The sequence below is a fragment of the Pseudophryne corroboree genome, chromosome 7, assembly GCF_028390025.1.
Source record: "Pseudophryne corroboree isolate aPseCor3 chromosome 7, aPseCor3.hap2, whole genome shotgun sequence".
NCBI classification, from domain to species: Eukaryota; Metazoa; Chordata; class Amphibia; order Anura; family Myobatrachidae; genus Pseudophryne; species Pseudophryne corroboree.
In genome coordinates, this window is record NC_086450.1 from 224687386 (window position 1) to 224707895 (window position 20510).

At 41.6% G+C, this 20510-nt stretch overlaps 1 pseudogene; it reads left to right on the top strand.

Moving 5' to 3' along the window:
- The first annotated feature begins 15876 nt into the window (after positions 1–15876).
- Positions 15877–15995, top strand: LOC134946190 (5S ribosomal RNA; annotated as a pseudogene).
- Positions 15996–20510: the final 4515 nt, after the last annotated feature.

Genomic DNA, 20510 nt, shown 5'->3' on the forward strand with positions numbered 1-20510 from the left:
TAACAGGAGACTGAGTCAGATGCAAAATACACTTGGCAATACAGATAACAGGAGACTGAGTCAGATGTAGAATGCACTTGCCAATGCAGGTAACAGGAGGCTGAGTCAGATGTAGAATGCACTTGGCAATACAGATAACAGGAGACTGAGTCAGATGCAAAATACACTTGGCAATACAGATAACAGGAGACTGAGTCAGATGTAGAATGCACTTGCCAATGCAGGTAACAGGAGACAGAGTCAAATCCAGAATGCACTTGGTAATGCAGTTAATTGTAACAGACGCTGCCAGCCACCAGAACCAGGATCCAGGATACTAATCTCAAGAAGAAGTTTGTTGTTCTGGACATGAGCATAGTGTCAGACAGGGTTTAAATATGGAGCTCCTTTCATCAACTGGCTGAGTGGAATATTTGATTGTGATTGCAGAAAACCAGTTGGATGATTCCAAGATGGCAGCGTCCATGCTCCATAATTGCAGGAACTTGTAGGAAAATAATGCCATTCCCATATCCAGAAGTGCCAGCACCGCTCTAAGGAATTCCAGACACAACCAGGAGGGGCAGGGGAGGCCATGGCGTGACATAGCCAGATTAGGTAGTCGGGGAAATGCTTGGTGAAGTGCGGACCAAATGTTCCAGAGGCCTCAATTTTTTAGAGAATGTCTGATGCGCAGTTTGAACATTCCATTCCATCAAGGTCCTAAGGAATCTCCACTGTGCATGGGTATGCACAAACTGCTTGTCTTCATCTACTTGAAAATGCAAATATTTGCCCCATCATTACAATGCTAGCTTGAAATGTAAACTTGAGCAAAAACATATAGGGCCAGATGCATCATTGCTTGGAAAGTGATAAAATGGAGTGAAAAAGTGCCAACCAATCAGGTCCTAACTGGCATGTCACTGGCAGTGTTTGAAAAATGGCAGTTAGGAACGGATTGGCTGGCACTTTTTCACTCTCAATTTTATCACTTTCCAAGCGATGATGCATCTGGCCCATAATGTCAGTAGTTTGTTTCATATGGTAAACTGGATAAACTAATAATACTCTTCCAGTTGTTGCAGATACTGTATTTTGAATGTGGTGGTGTAGTGTTAACCTTTGAAATATGTAGATTAGAATCAAACTTCTGTTTCAGCTAACATGGTCAGTGGTTCGGACACCTGACACAACTAGAAGTGCTGTTACTTGATAACCTATTCAGTAAAAATATATATTGTAACATTTGTGTTCTGCCTAGCACTTTCCACTGCTGAAAATAATAACCTGTGCACACCGCAATGAGGGTGGACATGGGAATAAATCCCCAAATGTTGTACAGCTGGGCCGTAATTGTTAAGAAACTAATTTGTTTTATATACAGATACACCCACTACAGTAATGTGTAATTGTGTGTCATTTTATTTCCTTTATTTATTCCTTTTTTTTTTACTGTAACACTGATAAAATGTCTGCATGGTCCATGATGTTATTTCAAAGCCATCAATTTAAATAATTTATGTAACCACCTTTAACAATACTTAATTCAACATTCAATAAACAATATTTAACTCGGAAACCACTAAAGGAAATTTTTAGCACCTTAGCTGAGAAAAATTAACAATTCATAGTAAAATGCCTTCGGATGAATTCGCCATGAAATTCTTATGAGAATTTGCTGATCGACATTCATAAAATGTGTTTTAAAACTTTTATTAAAAGTGCAGAGTTAGTGGGAAAAAAAGTTTAGCCAGGAAACAAAGCAGCCTTTGGTATACTTTGTCGAGATGAAAAAGATGAATCTGTAGAAGGCATCTTGTCTCATGTGAGGCTTAGGTGTGCAGGCTGTCATTTTATCCTATCAAAAGTAACACAAGCCACACAACTGCTTCTGATTTTGTGAGAGGAAAGGAAGTATCTGGGGAGAAGGATTTCTGATGGGAAAAGCACAAGTTGAGATTGATTCACAAGTTCTACATAAACTTTATTGATTACCAGAAAGCTTTTAACTTGCAAAAACAGTGAGCAGGATGATGGCATCACACTGGTTCTATCATACATCCTTCCAAATCGGCAGAATCATTTGTTTAATTATGGTGTAAAACTGAAGTGTACTTCTCTGTTTATTGATAGCTGGTTGGTTGATTGATTGTAAAATGAAAAACTTCAGGTTGATGGCTGGCCAATACTAACATCCCTGTTATGTTTTGCCTGCTGCTAAACCAAGGCTTTAAATAGTGCACATAAATGTGAATGATCTTAAAGGTAATATGAAATTGGATTATAGAGTTACTGTAAATTACAGATACAGCAAACGAAATACTGAAAAATACAAAACAATAGTTTTTTGCAATGCAAACACATTTTACTTATTGATATAGATAGACATATAAATATGGATATTGGAATATACAGTATGAGCAAAAAGATCAGTTGTACATTCAGGGAGAAATGTACAAGGAATAATAACCAAAGGACGATGGGCAGTGTAAAAGTTGATTTCATTCCGCTGTGGCACTATTTTGTGCCTTGTGTGCATGAAGAATGTGTAGATGGACAGTAGTGGAGCTGTAAGCATAATCATGTTTGCTCAGTTTTAATTATTTTGTCTAGCACATTGAAGGACAAAGAAAGATGGTGATTTTATAAACTTTTTTAGTGATGAGCGGATTCGGTTTTACTCGGTTTTACTCGGTTTTACTCGGTTCTCAAAACGGCATCTTATTGGCTCACGGATGTCACGTGTTTTGGATAGCCAATAAGATGCCGTTTTGAGAACCGAGTAAAACCGAGTAAAACCGAGTAAAACCGAACCTCGCTCATCACTACTTTATATTTAAATAAGAAAAAAGACTGCTGTATGCGAGGAGCAATAGAACTTATTTATAGCCCAGTCTGGACTTGTCAGACGCTATGGAATTTCAGTGGGAAGCAGTGCCCTTTCCTAGGCAAAGCACGTGAGCATGCAAATATATATACCAGGAAACCAGTATATTTTTTTAATATTACATATGAAAAAACTAGCACAAGAGTAAAACTAAGTACACACTGTACAATAGTGAGTCCTAATTGGATAAATGCTCCAATGCGACTGAGTGTTTTATGGATCTGTGCACACCCGTACACGCTGAGCAGTTTCTTGCTCAGTGTGTACTTTTGTTTGAACTCTAAAATGGGTTCGGAAGGTGCTGCACATGCTATATTGATCTACCAATCAGGAGCATTTGGATGTTTTATCGACTTAAAATGCTCTAATGCTCCAACAAACTGTACACTATAAAATTATTGTGCCAATCACCAAATTTTCAGCTGATCGACCTTGTAATTGGATAGTGTTCACCTAGCTTTAGACACTGCTCTTTTGAACATTTTGGGCCACAGACCCACTCACGTCAAAGTACATGACCTTAATAAAGTCTATAATGCTAGTACCATTCATATAAACAGAGGTGGCATAAGATCCAATTGTTCCTAATTTCACCATGCCCACTAGAATCTAAGGGGGACATGTACTAAGCAGTGATAAAAGTGGAGAAGTGAGCCAGGGGAGAAGTTGACCATGGCAACCAATCATCTGCTCTGTATAGGTTTATAGTATGCAAATTTTAAATGTTACATCAATGCTGATTGGTTGCCATGGGCAACTTCTCTCAGGCTATTTCAACCAGTGTGCCGTGGCACACTAGTGTGCCGTGACCAGTTGCAAGATGTGCCGCGGAGCCAGAGCAGCATCCTGCACCTTCAGAGTGAACTGTTGGCCCAGGCTCTTCTTAGAGGATCAGTTGTGCTCTGGCCATGACCTATGCCTTAAAGATGCGGCGGTGTGATATCATAGGTCATGGCCGCCGTGTATCACCACCCAGCCCAACCGCCTGCATACACATTTTTCAGTTCCCGCCTGCATGCACAGCTTTCCTTGCTGACCCACATCCACACCTGCCCAACCGCCCGCTGCTCAGTATTCGCAGCACTCCACTATGAACAACCCGCGCCACTGAGGAACAGGGAGGAGGACAGCTCACCGGTAGGGGCTAATATTTGTTATTTTATTTCTCCTGTGGGGAACAATAGGATTTCAATTGGATTTATGTGGGGAGAATAAGGATTTATGGATTTATGGGGGTACAATGTGAATAATTAATGTGGGGAGCAATAGGATTTATGTGGAGAGCAATGTGATTGATTTATGTAAGGAGAAATAGGATTTATGGAGGGAGCAACATGATTTATGTGGAGAGCAATGTGATTGTTTTTTCTGTGTAGGCCAATGTATGTGTCGAATTTTTTTTTTTACTGTGAGGGCCAATGTGTGTTTTTGATTTTTTTTTCTGCGGGAGCTGATGGTATGCCTTGGGAATTTAAAAATATTGTTTGGTGTGCTGCGAGTAAAAAAAGGTTGAAAATCACTGGCTTAGTACATGCCCTATAAATTCCTACTTGCATTGGGTCGGACTATTTATAAAGCATGGCGTGGTTTTTCAGACACTACTTGCCACATTTTTGCTTTCAACAGAAGTCGCATATGTTTGAAACACATTTAGTGGTGGTCACTGATTTTTTACTGTCCCGACATAAAAAGTTTACTCAGAACGGGGAGATGTACTAAGCCTTGGAGAGTGATACAGTGAAGAGAGATAAAGTACCAGCCAATCAGTTCCTAACTGCCATGTTGCAGGCTGTGGTTAAAAATTTTAATTTAGACCTTACACCGAACTAATTTCATCCTCCTCCCGCCTCCCATCGTACTCATCTCTCTCTTCTGAATTTATAATTCAATCTGATTATGTTAAACTATTTGCCCTGTGTGACTTCTGGCACCTCTGTCACTCCAACGCCAGGGATTACACTCACATTTTAGGTACTCACCAGCTATACCAGTGGTTCCCAAACCTTTTTGAACCACGGTGCCCTAGAATATCAGAATTTTTTCTACAGCACCCCTAGGCCAAACATTTCTTATTGAGAAATTTAGAAGAAATATTCAATTAAGTAAATTGTGTTTATAAGTCATCCTTAGGTTCAATTGTGTGGAGAGGGACAACATTTGCTTGTGTTTGCCAACATATTTTATGATTGGCAGCGACCAGCACTGGTTTTGCTTATTATATTGACCATAAATATTTTGAATTGGTCCTGGTGCACAAATCCAAGGCAGCCCTGCAAGTATCCCAAGGCACACCAAGATGCCACATAGAAACATAGAATTTGATGGTAGATAAGAACCACTTGGCCCATCTAGTCTGCCCCTTTTTTTACCATATTTTTTATCTCAAACTTTATTTGATCCTCATTTCCTTTTAAGGATATCCTTATGTCTATCCCATGCATGCTTAAATTGCTCTACTGTCTCTACTGTCTTAGCCTCTACCACCTCTGATGGGAGGCTATTCCACTTGTCCACTACCCTTTCTGTGAAGTAATTTTTCCTCAAATTTCCCCTGAACCTCCCCCCCTCCAGTCTGATTGCATGTTCTCGTGTCCTATTGCTTCTCTTCATTTGGAGACAGTTCCCCTCCTGTTCTTTGTTAAAACCTTTGATCTAAGTTTCTATCATGTCACACCTTTCCCTTCTCTGCTCCAAACTATACATATTGAGATTTCTTAGTCTTTCTGGGCATGTTTTGTTATGTAGGCCATGCATCATTTAGTTGCTCTTCTTTGTACAGTCTCTAATGTATTAATATCCTTTTGAAGATATGGCCTTCAGAATTGAACACAGTATTCTAGATGAGGCCGTACCAATGACCTATACAGTGGCATTATTACTTTTCTTTCTGCTGCTGACTCCTCTCCCAATGCAGCCAAGCATCTGACTAGCCTTCCTCATTGTTTTGTTACATTGCTTACCTGCCTTTAAGTCACCTGAAATAGTGATGCCTAGATCTCTTTCCTCCTCAGTAGTTTCCAGTATAGTGCCATTAATACTATATTTAGATTTGGATTTTTGAGACTCAAGTGCATGATTTTAAATTTCTTGGCATTAAACTGTAATTGCCACGCTCTTGATCATTCCTCTTGTCTACCTAGTTTCTCAATTATTTGTTTTAACCCACCTGGTGTGTCTACCCTGTTGCATACCTTTGTGTCATCTGCAAAAAGTATACTTTCCCTCTAATGCCATTTGCAATGTCACCAATAAAGTTATTAAAAAGCACTGGACCAAGTACAGATCCCTGGGGTACTCCACTGGTAACATTTCCCTCCTGTGAATGCACTCCATTTACCACAACTCTCTGTTTTCTATCCTGATCCATTCACTAATCCTAGAATCAACTCCCAAACTTTCAAGTTTATTTAGCAGTCTGCGATGTGGAACAGTGTCAAAAAGCCTTACTAAAGTCTAGATAAGCTAGATCCACGGCTCCACCTTTATCCATCACTTTAGTCACACAGTCAAAAAAGTCAATAAGATTTGTTTGACATGATCTCCCCCCCACCCCCACCCCCAGTAAATTCATGCCATGGCACACAGTTTGAGAACCACTGAGCTATACACTAGAATTGACATGCTGTTTGTTTCTCACTTGATCTCTCATGCGGCTTAGAGTGTGGCTATCTTGTTTTTCATGGACAAACCATGTAGGAGTCTATCTCCAAGCTCAAATTTTTTATACTTGTCCCTCACACCAGCAACTAGCGCTTAGACTATTCTATCTTATTAAACTCATCTACTCTCACTGAACTTAAGATGGCGCTCATGGATTACTTTGACCTCAACTCTTCTAATGACCTCCCTCCTAGTATTATATGAGAAGCCTACAAAGCCACAGTCAGAAATAGGATTATTAGTAAAGAGTCATCTTATCAGCTTATAAGAAACATCTGCGACACCAGGTTTCTATCTTGAAATCCAAAATAGCGCAGCTAAATTCCCAACCCCAACTATCTCCCTCCCGAGAAATTGAAATGCGTAAGGTTACTCTTAAGGCCCAACTAAACACCATATTACCCCGCATAGCGACTCGTACCCTCCAAAAGCTCCAACAGAGATTTTATGATATAGGGGACAATCTGGATTCACTTTTGATGGCCAAGCTAAGGAGGAAATTTTCCACTAGATTTGTAACTAAAATTGTCCCTAACTCTGCAGCAAGGCCTGTCTATGATCTTACTGACAACCTGAGGAAGACTTTTCAGCTGAAACGCATTGGTGGATTGGAGGAGCTGGCTTTTGGACCTGATAGTCCAATCAGTATTCAGTGGAAAAGAGGTTTTGCAACCCCGGCTTCACCATCCATCCTTTCTGCTATTGTCTATGCCTTTGGAATAAAGGCCCTGCACGGTGCTAAGCCAATTGTTTTATCCTTTGTGGTCAGTCTGTTTGTTTTACTTGAACAAATTGTATCTAGCGCTCTACTTGTGTGGATAAACGCTGTGGCAGCAAAATTGTGGTGGAGGTTAAACCCAATACCTCTTTAAAGATACATAACATAAGGGTACACAATTGCGCCTGAATATGTGGTGGTAATAGTTGTAATACTAAATAACAAGTATACACTGTATATATGAAGAATAAGTCTATTTATTCTAAAACACAATGACAGAAAGAGAGAATAAATGGAAAAAGATGTGGAAAAAATAGAAAATTAATGCATTGATGAAAGAGTGTATATATATATGTATATGAAAAAATCGTCCCACCTCGTTTAATTGTGCTCAAACTTCTACCACAATGTGTGGAGGGGCATATTACAATTACCTATATCCTGCAACTCATCCCTCCCGCATAGCCACCTGGGGTACCCCTTCATTTGCTAGCACCGTCGGAAGATCACCTCACCCCCCCTCCCTCTCAGGACAGGATCAAGCTGCTGCAACAGACTCTTTGACCGTGACCCTTATATATTATTGAATGAGCTCCCTTGGGACTGTGTTGTATATGCCCCTCCACACATTGTGGTAGAAGTTTGAGCACAATTAAACGAGGTGGGACGCCACACTCTATTGTACTGGACTGCAGACCAAATTATACATATGTATAGATTTTTTCATATACATATATATATACACTCTTTCATCAATGCATTAATTTTCTATTTTTTCACATCTTTTTCCATTTATTCTCTCTTTCTGTCATTGTGTTTTAGAATAAATAAACTTATTCTTCATATATACAGTGTATACTTGTTATTTAGTATTACAACTATTACCACCACATATTCAGGCGCAATTGTGTACCCTTATGTTATGTTTGTTTTACTTAAATAAATGTTATAATTGTACACTATGAGAGGCCGTTCTACATTTCTTTGAGGTTTACATTGTATGAAAACATTGATGGGCTATAGAAGCTGGTTATAAGCACGAAAGAAAACAAGTTTTCTATCCAGTTGGCAATGATATTGTCCTCATCGTGGCCAAAAGACAGTACGCAGTAAATCGGCTTAAGTACTTGTTAAGGTTTATCATTGACCCACTGATGTGCACCATATATAGTGGTACATTTCTGTTTTTAAAGTATTCAAGAAATTGAGTACGAAGGATTACAAGTTGTCTACTTTGTCTGCAATGCTATTGGCCTAATCGAGGCCAAAAGATGGATGGAGTAAATTACTGAGTAAATTATATCTGCCCCACTGATGTGCACCATATATAGTGGTCTTTTTGTGTTTTTGAAGAAATCAAGAAAATGAGACCGAAGAAAAAGATTGAATAGATTCCATTAGAAGAAAGCAATGAAAGTCTGCTTTTTAAAGGACTGCTTTATTAAGACTTTTTATAATTATTCCAATATGGAGCACATAGTCCCCATTGTTTTTATATGTTAATTTGTAACGATTGGTGACAGTCATTTAGATTATGCCGCACCCGTTGTGGAGCGCGGGATATTACTACACACATAAATTATGGCAGATGACGGTAACATGGAGAAGGTGCCTAAATGTCTAACGTCCCTACCTCTACCTCACAAATGGAGCAGATGCCTTCACAAAGATTATCAGGATTTGGGTCAAAATAATTCCACACCCAAGAGCTGGCATTTTTGGTCTTGTGCCCAGGCATCACAGTGGCTTTCTTTTTATCACAGACAATAACTGCAGCCACTGGTGGCTGACTTACACACACAACATTATCAACATCCTCATCCTCAGTTTACAAAATGACAGAGCGATTGTGATAAATTATGTGTACGCAATACCTGAACAAAAGAATTGAAGGTTAGTTTTTTTGTTTACAGCTCTTTTATGAATATATGTAGATAAAAGCCGACTGTTAAAAATTGAGGAATGGGGTTCCAATATATTCTACCGTTAATGGATGAGTGTGAGCATAATGAGGTACTTGGCAGACTAACTGTTCCTATAACTTGCTCTTCCCACTGGCTTCTTTATGCAGCTCCCGGCTTAGTACATGACGTTGACGGATTTGTATTGTCATGACTAGTGGCAGAAGCTGCAGTACTAGTATGTGCTTCCTGCTTGCATGTCAATTGTTTGTCCTCCATATCCATCAACAAACATGAATGAAGTGGGGTACAGCACACACTACAGTTTGTACTAAAAGTGTACCACCTACAATGTCACACAAGACATGTATGAGTAAGAAATAATAGAGATCTGACTGGCAGTGTCACAGAAAAATAATAGTATAGTACACTGGGGTATAGCACCATAAAAATAATATATTTTTTTTAAATTATATATTTAGCTTTGATTTTGTTTAAACTGGGGAAGAGCACCCCTAGATTGACAGAACACCCCTGAAGGACACAGCAGCCCCTTAACGGATGGACACAGCACCCCTTTATGTACAACAAAGCACAAAACACCTACAGTGTCGCAAAACGTGTATGATTATACACTGCGTTCTGACTGGCACTGTCATAGAACAAAAATAGTATTTTACAATGGAGTATATCACCCCAAAAAAATATATATTTCTTTAAATCATATATTTAGTTTTTATTTTGTTTAAACTGGGGCAGAAAACCCCTAGATTGACAAAGCACCCCAGGAGGACACAGCAACCCCTTGACGGACACACAGAGTACCCCTGGAGGATACAGTAGCCCCAGCCCCTTGATGGACAACACAGCAGCACTCCTGGACAGACAACACTGCACCCCTGGATGGATATCACATTCGCACGGACACATCCATTCAATAAAATCTCCACAGCCGGAAAGAAGATCACTGGGGTTGGTGACACCCGGTCCACCAAAGTACTGTAGCCAGTAGGGACAGATGAAGAAGAGGAAGCATTATTTCACTGTTGCTGCTCCTCCTCTTTCATAGGGGTGGTCATCAACCATTGATGATTCAAAATCAATTATGTTTTTTTGGCAATGTTGAATAGTTTGCCATAAAAGAGGGAGAACCATATGGTTTCCCATCTTAGATGGTATAGAAGCACCTGATGGTTCTTCCCCCACCCTCCTACTGAGTGCAGAGACATGGAACATAGCTCCGCCCCTGACTCCCACAGATCCCCACACCCAGCTTCTGATTGACCCTTGGTCCATTCAGTGAAAATACAGGGAAGGCCATCGGGTTGTGTAACCATCGATGGTCATCTATTGCATAATATGCAACCATTGATGGAAACATGCTGTTTCTCCATCAATGGCAGGCAAGCCGATGGCCATACCTACTCTATCATCTTACACGCTCCTACAGTGACTGTAACAATGGCAGGACATTGTTGTACTGTATAAGTGATAAGGGCTTTCTGTCCCATAATGCTTTACTGTTACCTGGTGATTCTCTGCTCGGTGAGGGACTTCATGCAGGCAGGTGTCACTCAAGCTAACAGCTCCTGCTTGCAGGGCCGTCTTTTCGTATGGGCTCAATGGGCTCTTTCCCAAGGGCCCCAAGAGTATAAGGGCCCTAGGCTGATAGCTGAGGGTCCCCTCTTTCCAGGGGTACCAGATTTTTGAAAATCAGCCTTGGGGAACCGGAGATATCCAACGTGAAAGCGGCTGTCCCCATCCGAGCCTGTTAATTGCTTTTCCTAGCCAGATATCTCAGGTTCTGTCTGATATAGAGTTTTTCTGATGGTATAATCCAAAAGCTGAGACTCTCCCCTTTTGCTGGACACTGTCAGCTTGTCTCTACTGTGCCCAGAACCAGAGATATCAGCCTTCAGGCAGCTTGTCCCTGCTCCAGCTCCACACGCCTGGTATACAGTTTTATATATTCATTGGAGGATTGCTCTGGCTCCTGACCTCTGATCCCCAAGTTGCCAGAACCTTCTGAAAGGTGGGACTCTCTAGTTTTTTATCCCATTAATGCTAAGAAATATATTTTCAGGAACTTGAGATATCTGCAGTCAAGCAAGCTGCCCTCCCACCAAAAAATAATGAATATTAAGCCCACTCCACTATCCTACCCTCCCCTACATATTAAACACCCCCTACCACCCTGGAAGTCATGTACCAGTGCCCCTTCATTCATCCCAATGCCCCCTTCTACAGCTTAGTGTTCTCCCTCCCGCCCCATCTCCCACCATCTGTGCAGTAAAGGAGCAATTAGCAGAAATTACTGCTCCAGGTTCTACATGCTGAGCGGAAGATAGAACGGGTGTCGTATGGTATGCCGGCGCTCGGGCTCCCGGCGCCCAGCATACCGGCACCGGGAGCCCGACCGCTGGCATACCGACAGCCTGGTGAGCGCAAAGGAGCCCCTTGCGGGCTCGCTGCGCTCGCCACGCTGCGGGCACGGTGGCGCGCTATGCGTGCCACACTATTTTATTCTCCCTCCAGGGGGGTCGTGGACCCCCACGAGGGAGAATAGTTGTCGGTATGCCGGGTGTCGGGATTCCGGCGCCGGTATACTGTGCTCCGGGATCCCGACATTTGGCATACAGAAGACCACCCGATAGAACACCCCCTACCGCCCGCGGGACATCAAAGCTGCCGCTGATAGCACACCCCACCCCTACCGCTGGAGGATGGGTAGGGGGCCCAATGCATTGCTGTGCCCAGGGGCCTACACTGCCGTTAAGACGGCCCTGCCTGCTTGTCTAAAAGTTAAGAAATTAGGGAAGAGTTGTCTGATTTCAAGTTCTTGAATTGTATTTCAGAAAGCATCAATGAAACAGGGCAATGGTACAGCTAGGGCATAACTAAACCTAAGCATAATTTAGTTTTTAACAAATAAATACAGTTTTGGAGGCTTTCTCCTTTAAAACGGATATATTTAGAATAAATATGACTATTGTTGTAAACTAGTAAGCTACTGTATAGTACCCAAGGCACACATTTATAAATGAAGGGTCTAAGCTCTTCTATAGGCTTTGAATAAAGCTACACTGAGATAATGATCTGTGAAAGAGAAATGAACAAGGTCACAGATACCTGATAAAATCTAAATTCAATTACAGATACAATGTTAAAAACTCATATAAGAACTCAAACCTGCCTTAAGAAGTTCATATTAAATATATATTAAAAAAAATATTAAATTATTTTGGGCAGATAGTCTTGATTGAGTCTGTTTATCGCCCAGAGGTTTCAGTTCAATGTAATATTTTTTATGTGCTATCTTAGTGACAGTTGCACTGTATCACCGTACTATATCTCACTAATTAACTTTACAGTTCCTCTTAGGTTCTGTGCTTCGTCAGAAAGGTTAGTGACTGCACTGCTTCTGATGCTATCATTAAGACTATGCTCCAAATTTCAATTAGTGAAAACTTAGAGCTTGACAGTAGTACAAAACAGAGAAACTGCAGTGGGAAATTATTCGGTATCATTAATTCTACATGAAAGATACATGCACTCAACAATGTTCAAACATGTTAGGGTGCAGCTAAAACAAAATAAAATGCAGCCAGAGAGTCCAGTGAGGGTGGAGGTAAAATGTATATCCAGTAATAAGGGGTTCACTAAAGATTAATTAATATACATGATCTGATATACGTCTTATCGGGGCTAATTAAATTACCGAGGCTAATTGGATATCCCCCCAACAAAGAAGAGAGGGAGAGTCAGAAGGTGATGGGCAGAGACAGAGGGTAATAGACAGAGGGTGATGGTAAAGGGTGGCAGGAAGAAGCAGGGAGTGATGGGAGAGAGCGAGGGGTAGAGGGTGATGAGAAGCGGTAGGGACTGGCAGGCAGCTAACGATGGAGAAACGCAGAGGGTGATGGGGAGAAGGTGATGGTGAGAGGTAGAGGTTGATGGGTAGAGGGTGATGAGCAGAGCGTGATGGGGAGAGGCAGAGGGAAATGAGAAGAGGCAGAGGTTGACGGGCAGCAGGTGATGGGTAGAGGTAGAAGGGGATGGGCAGTGGGTGATGGCTAGATGCAAAGGATGAAGGTGAGACAGTGATAGGCAGAGGCAGAGGTTGACTAGAGAAAGTGGGGGGCATAGGATATCAGGGAGAGGGATAGGGTTGCCTGCAATCCAGGCTGTGGCAGGTCACTAATATATTTAATCAGTACATTACTATATTTGGTCAGTAAAATATTAAAGTGAGGTTAGCCCGCCCTTTCTCTAGTATTGTCAAACCTTACTTACTGAACACATATAATTAGTTTTTATACTTTATACTGTGCTTATACTGTATATGTGTAAGCAGCTTCATTAAAAACAAGTATAGTAAATATATAACAAAGAAGCGCTTGTTGAATTAGATTGAACACTAATACCTGTAATAAAAAAAAGGTTAATTAGTATAATGTGTACAGCTCTCTTATGAGAATCTCAATTGGAGGTTTTTTTTTAGGTATTTCAGGTTTTATGCTTTGCACTAAGGGCCTAATTCCGAGTTGATCGCAGCAGCAAATTTGTTAGCAGTTGAGCAAAACCAGGTGCACTGCAGGGGGGCAGATATAACATGTGCAGAGAGAGTTAGATTTGGGTGGGGTGTATTCAAACTGAAATCTAAAATTTCAGCATAAAAATAAAGCAGCCAGTATTTACCCTGCACAGAAACAATATAACCCCCCCAAATCTAACTCTCTCTACACATGTTATATCTGCCCCCCCCGCAGTGCACATGGTTTTACCCAACTGCCAACTAATTTTCTGATGCGATCAGCTCTGAATTACCCCCAAAGTGCAAAGCAAAGCACCAACCAATCCAGACCTCCCATCGGAACCCTTCATACTCATAAAACCTACAAAAACTCCAATTGAGATTCTCATAAAAGAACGGTACACTTTACACTAATTAACCTTTTTTATTTATTACAGGTACGAGCGTTTCATCTAATTTAACAAGCGCTTCTTTATTATATATTTACATATAATTAGTTACTGGGGTGCTGAAAAATCGTCAAATAATAGTATTAAGTTTAGACGGTAATCAACTTATTAGACAAACACAACACTGAGGTTGGGGAAATCCTTAGAAAGCCAAAGTTGCCGGGGAAAAAAACCCCTACTCTCGAAAGCAAACACAGTCAGTTTTACTAACTGTAGACAGACTGCCCCGTGCCCGGACCGGCACCCCCCACCAAATGGCACACCTAACGTAGGAAGGTCCTTTCCATGAAGGTACTCTAGTAGCTATGGATACTGTAGCAGCCACTAACAGCTGTCAGTGATGATGATCCAATCAGTGTCAAGGTGTGATAAGAAATTAACATTCACCATAATGTATCAAAATACCCAGGCAGAAACAGGGGCTCCAAAAGGGATCTGTACGTGTGTTAGAACTCAAGTGATTGCACTAGCGGTCACTTCACTTACAGTATGTTTTGTTTCTTTGTAGCTCTACTGCACATCCATGGTCTACTGATGACACAAGTGCAGCAGATATTGCCTGAAAGCACAGGACTGCAAACTCAGTCCTCATTACCGCACACAGTGCATGTTTTGCAGGTAACCCAGCAGGTGCACAGGTGTATTAATTACTCACTGACACATTTTAAAAGGTCCACAGGTGGAGTTAATTATTTCACTTGTGATTCTGTGAGGAGACCTGCAAAACATGCACCGTGTGGGGGACCGAGTTTGCAGACCTGTGCCGTAAAGTAATCCTGAAGATTACGGTAATTTTTGCAAAATGTACAGCAGCCCTTAGGCTACAATGGCTAATGCCATGTTACAGGGCCAAACATTAGAACACTTCATGTTGCAGTAAAGTTAATCTTTATCTTTAAATTGTTTAGATTATATCACCATTCATCCTTTTGGAATTTTGGGCCTAATTCAGATGAACTATTGATATTAATGCGCATGATTCTGCGCCACAGTTCACACGTGCAGTGAGTGAATTGTGTTTGCAGTCGCATTGAGATATTAGTCACAAAGTGAGTGACAGGAAGTCAGCATTTGGGGGTGGGAACATTATTATTATTAATAGTTATTTATATATATATAGTGCACACATATTTCACAGCGCTTTACAGAGAATATTTCGCCATTCACATCAGTCCCTGCCCCAGCAGAGCTTACAATCTATATTCCCTACCACATGTACCTGCACACACATTCACACTAAGGTTAATTTTGTTCGGAAGCCAGTTACCAACCAGTATATTTTTGGATTGTGGGAGGAAACCGGGGCACCCGGAGGAAACCTACACAAGCACAGGGAGAATATACAAATTCCACACAGTTAGGGCCATGGTGGGAATTGAACCCATGACCTCAGTAAAGTGAGGCAGCAATGCTAACCATTACACCATTGGTGCTGCCCTAACATTTAGTGGTCATGTAAATGCAGGTGTCATGGCCATTCAGATGGCGTTTTCTGGGCATGCATAAATTAGCAGTTGTGATCTTTGTTGCTGCTGGAGAGCCTTCTGCATCCCTGGAGAGCAGCTCAGTTTGCACGTCTACATAGGCACTCAGACTCTGCATCATTACCTGATTTGCGATGATGGTACCACTGTATCAGAAATTATATGCCATTGGACGGAAATTATGTGATAGCAGTGGGCATCCCTATGCTCATTATAATCAACTGTCTGCCACTGAGTTGCATGTGTTTGGTGGGACAATACACCTACAGCCAAACCACATTGGCTATGCCCAATCTTGTCTGATCATGGAATCTAAGCAATGTTGGGCCTAGTCAGTACTTGGATGGGAGATCACCTGGGAAGACAAGGTGCTGTGAGTGGAGAAACTGTGTGCCAATAGGGGGAAACTCTAGCAAAAGCAGATTTAATTGCTTATCTTATTTAATCACATAAATCTATTCCTTTCTTAGTACTGTCACTCACTTGTTCACTGCTACAAGCAAACAGATGGGAAGCAGAAACTAAGTGGAATTGCAGGATTTCTGATACACTTTACTGTTTTTTTGGTTCTACATTTTGATGCACATACTGTATACAGGCCACCTCTACATCCATGTATTACCCAGATCACTGTACATAGGTTGACACATTTTATTGGTTATTTAGGGTGGGATGTATTAACATATATCTCCACCCCTCGCCGCCCATCGCAGCAATGCAAATTGCATATGTACTAACATATGTGACTAACATCGTAATGCAGTGACGGAGGCCCCCCCGCGATCCCTTAAAAACAGATTACAGATAGTGCTGGCATACTAAAAATAATTATTTTTATTTTTATTTCTATTTTTAACACTGGTTTACTTTAAAATATAAGATTAGTACCTCTATATAAACATAGCTGGTTTTTACATATATATAAAACAATTAGTTGCACAATGGCTTATTAATATACATACATTAGCACAGACATACTGTATAGACTTTTCTTAATGGATTCTTTAAGCAGAACACTGCAGTATGCTTAACTATATATTTTGTATCCACATGTAAATAGATAGCAGATGTTGATACTTTAGTAACTAATTATCACAGAGTTCCCTGTAGCAGTTTCCTGTAACAGATACTTGATACTTTTCAAGAGTCTATATCCAGTTAACGCAGAATTTCAGCAGCTGCGTCATCGCTTTATTTTGCAGATATTACATTTTTTTCCTTTGCCAAGCATCGAAGGGTTAACAGTCAAAAAAAAAAAAATCACAGCAGTTTTTTTTTATAGCAAACTCCTTTCTATGAAAAGCAGTTGCTGTATAACATGGCCATGTTAATAGGTATATATTACCACATCCTCTCTCTGGGTTTACAGACGATTCCTTATCTCCCGGCTCTGGTGCTTCAAACCTTTCGACAAGCCTTATCCGGAGGTTTTGGGAGGCAGGTTCTCTCCTACGTAGCTCACCAGCTAGGTTTTTAGAGGACTATTTAAATATCTGTGAGGTGGTGTGTGTGGGGTCTCCGTCACCTCCCTGGGGTCACCATCTCCTCCCAGCACGGCATGTAGGCAGCATGCTGTCCCGGGCGCCTCCTCCTCCCTGCAGCTGTAAGGACCTCCGACTGTGTTGCTAGGGGGAGGAGGGCTGCTTGCCTGCCGGGCAGAGGGGGGCGGAGGTGGCGGCCGGTGGTAAGAAGCCCATAGGCTTCTATGTCAAAAGATGGCGATACCCTCAGGGGCGAAAACGCGGTGGCCGGGTGTTATTCATATGAAAATGCCGTAAAACCCCTGAAATGGGGAGTTTTACCGCATTTTCCCTTTAGTACATCCTCCCCTTAAACCTTCAATGCTAAATCATTATAAGGGTCTATACCCTCAGAAAATCACTTACATATGTATTACTTAGATTTGTATTTAACTTATTTTTGTCATTATTTTAATTTTCCTTAACTTTTTTTGCATTATTAATACAGCCATCAACTACAGTGTTTTGCAAGATAGGTCCCTATTCACAATTATTGTAACCACTGAAATAGTGGTGGTTACAAAGCTACTTTTTCTATCATCTTTCTAGCATTAAATTTGTTGTGTGTACAGTGTTGGATTGGGGCATGAAGGGCCCACCGGGAATGTAGTAGGGGCCCATGTTTAGGGTTGTAGCCAGTCTCCAGAGTGGGTGTGACCAGCTGCCACAGTGGCTTGACTAACCATTAGAAGGGTGCATGGTCTGGGCCCCTTGATAAAACTGGTCCAAAGGGACATTTGGTTACCTTATTTTAATACATAACAATTAAAGTTATTTTCACTAAACATTTGCTTTACTCCTTGTGTGGTATTATCCCTGTTAAAAATCGTTTAATCCTTTCCAAAAAATACATAATTTCACATTAAACAAAATGGGACCCATGACTGCTACCGTATGTGAGGTTCTCCTCTTGTTCCCAGTCCTTCCTCTGAGCTTACAATGTTCACCAACACAGCTATCTTTGAGACAAATTGAAAGAGTTTAATTTTCTGAATTAATATATTGTAGGGTACGGTACAATATCAAATGACCATAAGTAAATCCACTGATCCTCCATGATCTATTACTTTAATCCTTTAGATTAGTTGTACGTTTTCACTTAGTATCAAATCCAGGCTGCTTTAGATCTGGTAGTTTATATCACTCAAAAGGGGCCATTTATCATAGATCACATATGCAATGTAATCTGGGTGGGATCTTACCTCCCAGGATTGCATTGCAATATGCGATCACATCTAGTGGATCTATTAATCAGCACCCACACATGGATAAGGGCTTCGAAAGGAGCTCATCCCTGCAATGAGCTGTGATGGCTGCCGAGGGTACTGCTCATGCATGGTCAGACTCACCGCATATGCACAGCAACCACTTCTGGACAGGGTTACGAGGGAACACTCTGCTGGCCATCTACACGATGTGTAGCCCATAGGCTATAATGGGCTACTGCCATTTTCAGACGGTCGTAGCTGTGGAGGCCAATAACGGGAATGCATTGCATTTCAGATATTGGTGAATCTGGCAGAATTGCACAGTGGCGCACGCAGGGGGTTTCCAAGTACCTGGAAACCCCCACTGATGAGCTGAATCTTTTATTTTTGAGACGGAGACACAGCTTGACCGCGGAGCTGCTGCACTGATGTAGCATCAGTAGCTCTCTGCTTGTAGAATGTCCGAAGGGGTGGAAGGGGGAGCTGCTGGCCACGCATGCTCAGCCACAGCAGCTCCCTCCATCCTCACACTGTTGCCTGTCTGCTCCTAGCCCCTGATGGAACCCTATGTATGTATGTATGTATGTATGTACTGTATGTACTTATTTGTAGTTATGTATGTATGGGTTTGTGTATATCTGCTTGTGTATGTATGTATGTATGTCTGTATGTATGTGTGCATGTATGTATCTATGTATGAATATGATTGTGTGTGTGTGTGTGCGCGCGCGTGCAGCGGTCTTTGTGAGATTAATGTATTAAAGTACAAAAGGCATAGTGCACCGACGTTTAATCGCTGCGCGGGGCATTTTTTTCAAGGTGCTATGCTGTAGGCTTGACAAAAACGCCCTGCTCGGTGTTGACGCGGTACAATATGCTTTTTGTACTTTTATATATTAATTTACTCATAAAGACTGCTGAGTGCTTCCTGGTTTCTACTGCATGGAGAGGGTGTGTGTATATATATACTAGTGATGAGCGGGTTCGGTTTCTCGGAAACCGAACCCCCCCCGAACTTCACCCTTTTTATACGGGTCCGAGCCATACTCGGATTCTCCCGTATGGCTCGGGTAACCCGAGCGCGCCCGAACGTCATCATCCCGCTGTCGGATTCTCGCAAGATTCGGATTCTATATAAGCAGCAGCGCGTCGCCGCCATTTTCACTCGTGCATTGGAAATGTTAGGGAGAGGACGTGGCTGGCGTCCTCTCCGTTTATGTTGATGCATTGCAAATATTTTGTGCTTGCTTATTACTTAATTGTGGGGACTGGGGAGCAGCTGTATATAGGAGGAGTACAGTGCAGAGTTTTGCTGACAGTGACCACCAGTAATACGTTGTCTGCCTGAAAAACACTCCATATCTGTGCTCAGTGTGCTGCATATATCTGTGCTCACACTGCTTAATTGTGGGGACTGGGGAGTAGCTGTATTATATAGCAGGAGTACAGTGCAGAGTTTTGCTGACAGTGACCACAAGTTTACGTTGTCTGCCTGAAAAACACTCCATATCTGTGCTCAGTGTGCTGCTTTATTGTGGGGACTGGGGACCACCAGTATAATATTATATAGGAGGAGTACAGTGCAGAGTTTTGCTGACCAGTGACCACCAGTATATAATATATAGCATTACGGTACGGAAGGCCACTGCTGTACCTACCTCTGTGTCGTCATTAAGTATACTATCCATCTACATTCTATACCTGTGGTGCATTTTAGTTTTGCAGTTTGCTGACACAGTGACCACCAGTATACTATATATAGCAGTACGGTACGGAAGGCCACTGCTGTACCTACCTCTGTGTCGTCATTAAGTATACTATCCATCTACATTCTATACCTGTGGTGCATTTTAGTTTTGCAGTTTGCTGACACAGTGACCACCAGTATACTATATATAGCAGTACGGTACGGAAGGCCACTGCTGTACCTACCTCTGTGTCGTCATTAAGTATACTATCCATCTACATTCTATACCTGTGGTGCATTTTAGTTTTGCAGTTTGCTGACACAGTGACCACCAGTATACTATATATAGCAGTACGGTACGGAAGGCCACTGCTGTACCTACCTCTGTGTCGTCATTAAGTATACTATCCATCTATATTCTATACCTGTGGTGCATTTTAGTTTTGCAGTTTGCTGACACAGTGACCACCAGTATACTAT